Genomic DNA, 7,454 nt, shown 5'->3' with positions numbered 1-7,454 from the left:
CCGCAGCTCTGTGCACCCCTACGTTTTAAATGCCCTGTGCTCCAAGCCCTCGGCACACCCTGCTAAGCTTTGAGCAGGAGCGTGATCTGAAAGTAACATTAACCTGGTGGAAATCCTATGACTTCCCCCCTCCCCCCGCCATTGTCTCATGGATCCCTTACTGCAAAGCCCAACTAAATGACCATGACCATGTAAGCCCTCTCCAGGATATGGAATTAAATGTACCTGGGGTAAATCGATAGAAAGGAAATCAAAACTAAAAGTCTACATTGTTTTTGCAGACTGCTTTGTACAAGAGGAGTTTGCACTGATCCAACCCTGCAGCACCTGGAGCCCAGGAACGACTCTGCACCCAGGGTCAGGAGCACTAATGGAATGAAGTGACTTTTATGAGCAGAGGTTAATGACAAGATCTATTAAAATGGAATTACAGGCTGGCCCGTGGTCCTCCCAGAGGCAACAGAATGATAACGCTCAGCATTATAAGGTTTGGTTTCAAATCAAAAGAACACTGCACTGTGACTGTGTTCTTGTCACTTCCCTGCTCCAGGTCTCACGGTGCTTCCTGTTGGGGTGGGTTTTAAATGCTCCCAGGCAGACGGTGGCACACACAAGAGGGAGCCCAGGTGTTCCTGGAATCAGGTGCAAGGTGTCCTTCAGAGCCAGTCCTTCCTCCTGCCTCCAAGAACAGGGCCCTTTGGGGGCTCTCTCCTGCTCTGAACCTTCAGACCTGCCAACCCTCCATCCTTCTTGCTCTTAGCATCAATGCTTGGCAGCAATGTCTGCTCCATTATTAACACACTATCTTTTCCCAAAGCGTGTAATTTTAAGTGGATCCACAGGACTGAAACATATCAAGCAAAGGAAAAACTCTCTAATGGTAAAACTTCCGCACCTTTGGTAAGCACCAATAAGAAGGCCACTCTGTGCCTGTGGATTGCAAGGAGCTGCGTACTGTGTCGACATCTATGGTTGGTTCTGTGAACTGCAGAGGCCCTGCTGAGTTCCACAGAGGTCAGCTGGAGGTGGGAGAAAAGAGCAGAGATCTCTCAGAGTGCACACGCCAGAAGGTAGATTCCATGTCCCTTGGCCTCTGGCTCTGAGGCTGCAGGACTTTCCTCTGCATCGTGGCAGGAAATAGCTCCCTCCATGGAGCAAGAACTGACCAGCAGGGCTGCCCATGGATGGAGGTGGCAGATCCAGGATCCTCAGGGCCGGGCATCACTGGAGGTCAGCAAACAGGAGATGGCTTTTCCACTCATTCATGCAAAATGTGCCAGTCGTCAGGCAGGGTGAAACTTTTTCAAACTTATCTGTAGCACAAACAGATCTTCAAACAACAACAGCAACAACCCTGCACATTCAGCCTCTTTCCTACAGCCTCAGCGTCTGTCTGGGTGCTCCCTAAGTGAGGAACTGAACGTGGGAAAACCCGAGAGAGGTGAAGCGAATGGTGACTTGGGGCTAAAATACAAAGAGAAAAGTGAGCATTGTGTGATGTGTATGTGTGTATCTGTATATGTTCCTGTGCGTGTATGTGCATGCATGTGTGCACATGGGGTGTGTGCATGCGGGGGTTTGCATGCATGTGGGGTGTGGTTCATGCACATGGGGTGTGTATGTACAGTGTGTACATGTGTGGTATACACGTTGGTGTGTGTGTGCATGTGTGTGCCATTTTCATGTGTGGTGTGTATCTATTATGCAACCATGTGTGGTGAGTGTATATGTGCACAAGCATGTGGGGGGCACACGTGTGTACAAGGGGTGTGTACATGTGTGGTCTCTGCATTGTGCAGAATGTGCACTGTGCACGTGTGACAATACATGTGTGTGGTGTACATGTGTCTGTGTGAGTGTCTGTGTATACATGTCTCTGTGTGTGAACATGTGTGCACATGTCTGCATGTGTATATGCATGTGTCTGTACACGCATATGTCTGTGCACGTGTGACAACACATGTGTGTGCTGTACGTGTGTATATCTGTGCACATGTCTGTGTGTGTGTGCAAGTGTGTGTCTGTACATGTATGTGTCTGTGCATGTGTGTGACAATACGTGTGTGGTGTATTTGTGTCTGTGCACACATGTGTTTTTGTGTGTGCTTATGTCTGTGCACATGTCTGTGCGTGTGTGTCTGTGCACGCATGTGTCTGTACATGCACATGTCTGTGCACATGTGGTGTATGTGTCTGTGCATGTGTGTATGTGCACGTGTGACAATACATGGGTGTGGTGTATGTGTGTGTGCACGTATGTGTCTGTGCACGTGTGTATGGGTGTGAGTGAGTTGTAACAACTGACTGGATCACTACGTTTTGAAAAGCAGACCATTTTAATTCTGGTGTTCTTTTGTAGTGATGCCCTTCTCGTGGGAATTGGTATTTTGTGGCTTAAGAACAGGGATCGACTCAGTACAACTTTAGACATTTCTTCTAGAATGACTTCAGGTTAAAAAACACATTCCATGTAAAGCCAAGGTCTCAGCAAGTGTAAAATAGAATTTTACACCAGTTGACGTGCTCCAGCCAAAGACTCCTTTAAGTTAACTATACATTATCGAGCGCGTGCACACACGTTCACATCTGTACACGTTTGCGAACTTTTGTTCTGAGTTTTAAGGAACCTTGACTGATTCACTTCAACGTGAAGCTAATCCTACACTATAGGACTAAGTATAAAAGAAGTGACATTCCCCAGTGGGTGACGAAACGAGCGGGAGGAGAACATTACGGATCCTTCACCACGTGCTGTCACGTTAACTGGGGTACAGCACCAATTTTCCCTTCTCTGCCACTTGCCAACACTATCCCCTTTAACGGGAGTGCACCTGGCAAGGTGAGGCCCACCATAGCTGCTCAGCTCTGGGCACGGCTCTCCCTGAGCGTCACTGTCACGCCATGATCCCAGCAGCTGCCCCAGACCAGGCTGCCGCCCTCCTGTTTTCAGCAGAGCTGGCTAATGGAAACAGCCGGGAATCAGGAGAAAGAAAGGGCCACGCACCCCACATTGCAGCTGTGCGTGCCATGGTGTGGGGTGGAAAGTTCGGGGCCCCCCGTCTTAATCTTTGGTGATGGCCACCCAGTGACTGCAGTCCCGATGGCTGGGCGTGTCCTGGTGGACGACTGTTCACATCTGCAGCTGTGAGGGAGCAGTTCATGGCCTTTCGAGCGGTCTGTGCCTCTGGTGAATGATGCTCCTGAGGACAGCAAGGCTGAATTTCAGCTGCTTCAGCTGAACCCAGCTCTGCAGCGCTACAACTTGCAAACGGCGACCTTAACATTTCTGGAAGTTTTATGCCCGAGCCCTGATTCTTTTTCCCTCCTGGTTTCCAGTGACTGCTGACTTCTCTTAGTAACATCTTTCCTTTCATGGAAGGTGACCCCATCCTCAGAGGACTGCACATTTCGTGTATTACACAGCCATGTTTCGGTCCACAGCAAGCTATGTAGCCGGTGGTGATACCATAAGTCTGTGTGGCCTAGAGACACGGTAGCCAGCTGAGTTTGTCTAAGCAGACTTCATGACATCTGTACCAAGACACAGTCACGTCACAATGCTCCCTCCAGATGCACACTGTGGGTGTGACATGAAAGTGTATTTGATTTTGTCAAAATTATTTCTTAAAGCAAGATCGGACTCCTTATGTGAATTCAAGAAACCAATACAAAGAAATGAATCTGGGCCTGGTTGTGGCAAGCACACCTGTGAGGTGGCGGGCTGTCAGGCCAATTTGAGGACCTGTCACTTTATGTGACCGGCTTCCCAGTGGCTAGACTGGCTAGTTTGATCACCACAGCAGCAGCTGGGATGGGTTGGATTGCAGGAGAACTTTACATCCAGTGTACTGTCCAGTGACAGCAGCACGGATCCTGATCTTCCCAGGAATCAGACTCATGAGAAGACAAGAAAAATGAAAGAGTGACCGAGTGAGTAAGTGAAGGAATGAGTGAGTGAATGAGTGACCGAGTGACTGAGTTAAGTGACTGACTGACTGAGTGAACACAGAAGCAAGATACAGGATTTCCTTACTCAGCAAACCTTTCACTGTTGCTTCCCCAGAAGAGGTGTCGTTGTCCTTGTTCCTCTGTTGTCACCAACCCTTGGAGTTCCCACTAGAGGGATCTTTAGAACACAGAGCTGTTGTGGCCCATTGAGGTCAAGGCTGGTGTCCCCAAAGACGCACCCATGCCCATCAGTGGCCTTGGACGGTCCAGCAGCAGGGCTGATCTGCACGGACATCCCTCCTGTGGACCCTCCCTGCATGGGACAGACCCTTGGCCACAACCCCCAGTGCCCTCCGGGACAGACCTGGGTCCCTCTGCCTGTCAAAGCATCCACATCACATCTCTAGGATTAATCCAGAAAGCTCCAGAACTTCGTGATTCTGTCACAGTTAACCGTCCCAGGATCTATTTACAGCTTTCTAAAGACAAAAGTGTGGAAGACAATGATGCAGATTGCAGAGACCAGAGCGAGAGCGTGAAGAAAAGGAGAAACTCAAGCGCCAACAACAACGCGCCATAAACGGCTCTGCAAACAACAGTGTGATCCCGGCTAACGGAGCCCCACACCTGAGCCACTCACACGCCCGACTAAAGCCAGCACAGCCCACAAAGGAAGATTATAAGTTGTAACGCGTCCTCGCTCGGAGCAGCGTGTTAACCACTGTTTGTAGACCCCTCCAATTACGTTCCTTTAATTCTTTCATTTAGAAACCGGTTTACATTATAATAGCCCGCGCTGCTTCTGTTTTTAAACAATTGGTTATACGCACATTCCAAATTGTGGGTCTGCGGGGTGTTTTCATGAGCAAAACAACTGTAAACGTGCTGGGGACGGATCTGTAACTGGGACTCCGGTGACCCGAGCACATGTGGTCTGATGGCCACCACTTCCCGCTGTTCCGGTGCCCCCAGTGGGGTGGAACAGCCCGTTGTCTCTTCCCCGGTGTTTTGGGAGCAGGGGTTTGTTTAACGGACTTGGAGGAGTGGGAAATGTGAGCCAGGCAGAGTCCTCTCATTGCTCTGAGGCTCTGAGCCTTCCAGGCTGCCAGCCCCACCCTGGGGGACTTCATGCTGGGCCCAAAAGTGTCTCCACTGAATCTGTCCTAGGCGAATCCCCAATCCTGCCACCCCCACCCAGCTTGGTATTGGGCCAACACAGTGTCTGCCCTGCACCCAAGCAGGTCAGAAAACCTGGCATGGCACGCCCAGCACACAGCAGCAGAGCTCCATAAATAGCAAAAACAACAATAACCACACAACACCATCAGACAGAGCAAGCCAGGAAGCTCCTCCCAGTGACAGGCAATGGGAAAGTGCAATGGCAGGAAATGAGCCCAGAGAGGTAGGAGAGGAGCCAGCGGGAGGGTCAGGGTGAGTTTGGGTGGCAGGCGCTGTGTGGTCTGCCATGTGAGGCAGGCACGTACAGGGACAGGGTCCTGACTCCCGGAGCACATCAACATCAACAACACTATTACCAGAGCATCTACAAGAGGGCCAGGCCAAAAGAGCTCCACCAAGTTCAAAGACAGCAACTTGGTGCCTTCATAGATCCACCCGAGGTACCCAATTGCACCTGGTGTCCTGGAAAAGGCTGAAACCAGAAAGGGGTTTCACTGCCTCTACTTAAAACCTTGGAAAGGATGTCAAGACTTCAAAGAGGAAATCAAGAATCCCAGCACTGCCTCACTCCTGGGGACTGAATGGTAGGTGGAGCCTCACTCCAATGGGAGGCCCTGGGAGGAGGGACCTTTGGAAGACAACCAGGTTTTAGAGGAGGTCATGAGGTTGGAGCCCAGGATGGGCTTAGTGGCCTCATAGGGGACACAGAGCTATCTCTCTACCAAGAGAGGACACAACACAAAGGCTGCTGTCTAAACCAGAGTCCTCATAGAAATAGAACCCACGAGCACCATGATTGGTGTCCGCCAGCCTCAGGACAGTGTAAGCTAAGTGTCTGTGGTTTGGCACACCCAGGTTATAGTACTTTGTCACACCAGCCTGTGTAAACTCACTTAACCACACTACAAAACCACGTAGTGGAAACAGAGCACTGGAGCCTGACTCTCCATCCCACACCTATGCCCCCCATTTGGCACTGTGGCTCTGCCCCTCCCCTGAACCCTGAGTTGAGCCATGATCAGCAAAGAAGACAAAACAGAGCAGCTGAGGATGCCCTGGTGGGCTTGGGCCTTGCTTGCCTGAACCCCTTTTCTGGTATTGGCATTAGAACCCACCTGAATCAGCTTCCAGGGACATGCCTCACCTGGCCATCCAGCTGACAATCAGGCAAGTGGCCATAATACACAACAGCTGAGTGAGCCTGGCCCAGACTTGAGTTATCTATCTGAGCCCAGTCAAGATGGCATCCAGCCAAGATGGCATCCAATCTCAGAGTGAAATAAACGCCTATTGCCTTCAGCCCTGAATTTTGGATCATTTGCTCTGCAACAATATGGTGGGGAAAATGACTTCACCAATGGGAACAATTATCCTTGTATGATCATGATGCTGACAGGGCTAAGTGGCCATCAGCTACAGGCAATCTGACCACACTGAGCCATTAACCATGGTGCACACGGCCTCCCCAAAGTGCAGCTGGATATGGAGGCCACCTCTTGCCCCCAGCCATCCAAGACATGAGCGGACATCCACTTGAGGAAACTGGAGCGGACGTCAGCTTCCCTGTCCTCTCAGGAGGTACAGAGCCCTGGACACTGCATAGAAAACATGCCTAAGAAAGCTTCAGGAGGTGGAGCACAGCAGATGGACAGGCCAGGACCCTCGGGGCCAGGACCCTCGGGAGCCACGACCCTCGGAGCTGACTGCAGCGAGGTTGGCCTGATGCTCACAGGTCACAGCTGGTGGCAGAACCTGGTAATTTTAAATTTTCACCATTTTTTGCTCCTGTTGCATTCTCTATGGTTTTGCTTTATCACAATTTTATTTATAAAAACAAAAGTATTTTTAAAAAATCAAGCACTCTAAGATGTTGTTAATTTTGGACATCAGAAGTGAGGCCAACCGCTTGTTCCTTTTAATTTTCCTGAATTCTTATATTTCCAAAAATTAAAGCAATAAGGAAAACTTGTTTCTTAATAAAGCTTCATAAAGAGAGTTTCCACCTTCCCCCCTGGAACTCTGTCTCAGAAAGATGCAGGGAAGAAACCGCAGGAGGTATGTGACATTGAGGGTCTCAACCGACAGGGCTGTCATGGAGAAACTCCATGTGTCCGGCCACAGTTATGCAAGTGAATTCAAGTCTGCTTTCAGAGAGACTGGTATAAAGACTGATTTGTTACGTTCCCTCTGGTTTTAATGTTAAAACATAAACATTCAGTGAATGATATATAAAGTTCTTGCTCAAAAGCAGAAAAGAATGAGAGGAAAAAATTGTCACTAAATTGTCACCAGGAGTTGATGGGAGTGTCACCAATTAGAATGGTGAG

The sequence above is a fragment of the Castor canadensis genome, chromosome 10 (assembly GCF_047511655.1).
Source record: "Castor canadensis chromosome 10, mCasCan1.hap1v2, whole genome shotgun sequence".
Taxonomy (NCBI): domain Eukaryota; kingdom Metazoa; phylum Chordata; class Mammalia; order Rodentia; family Castoridae; genus Castor; species Castor canadensis.
This window is presented reverse-complemented; position numbering follows the sequence as displayed.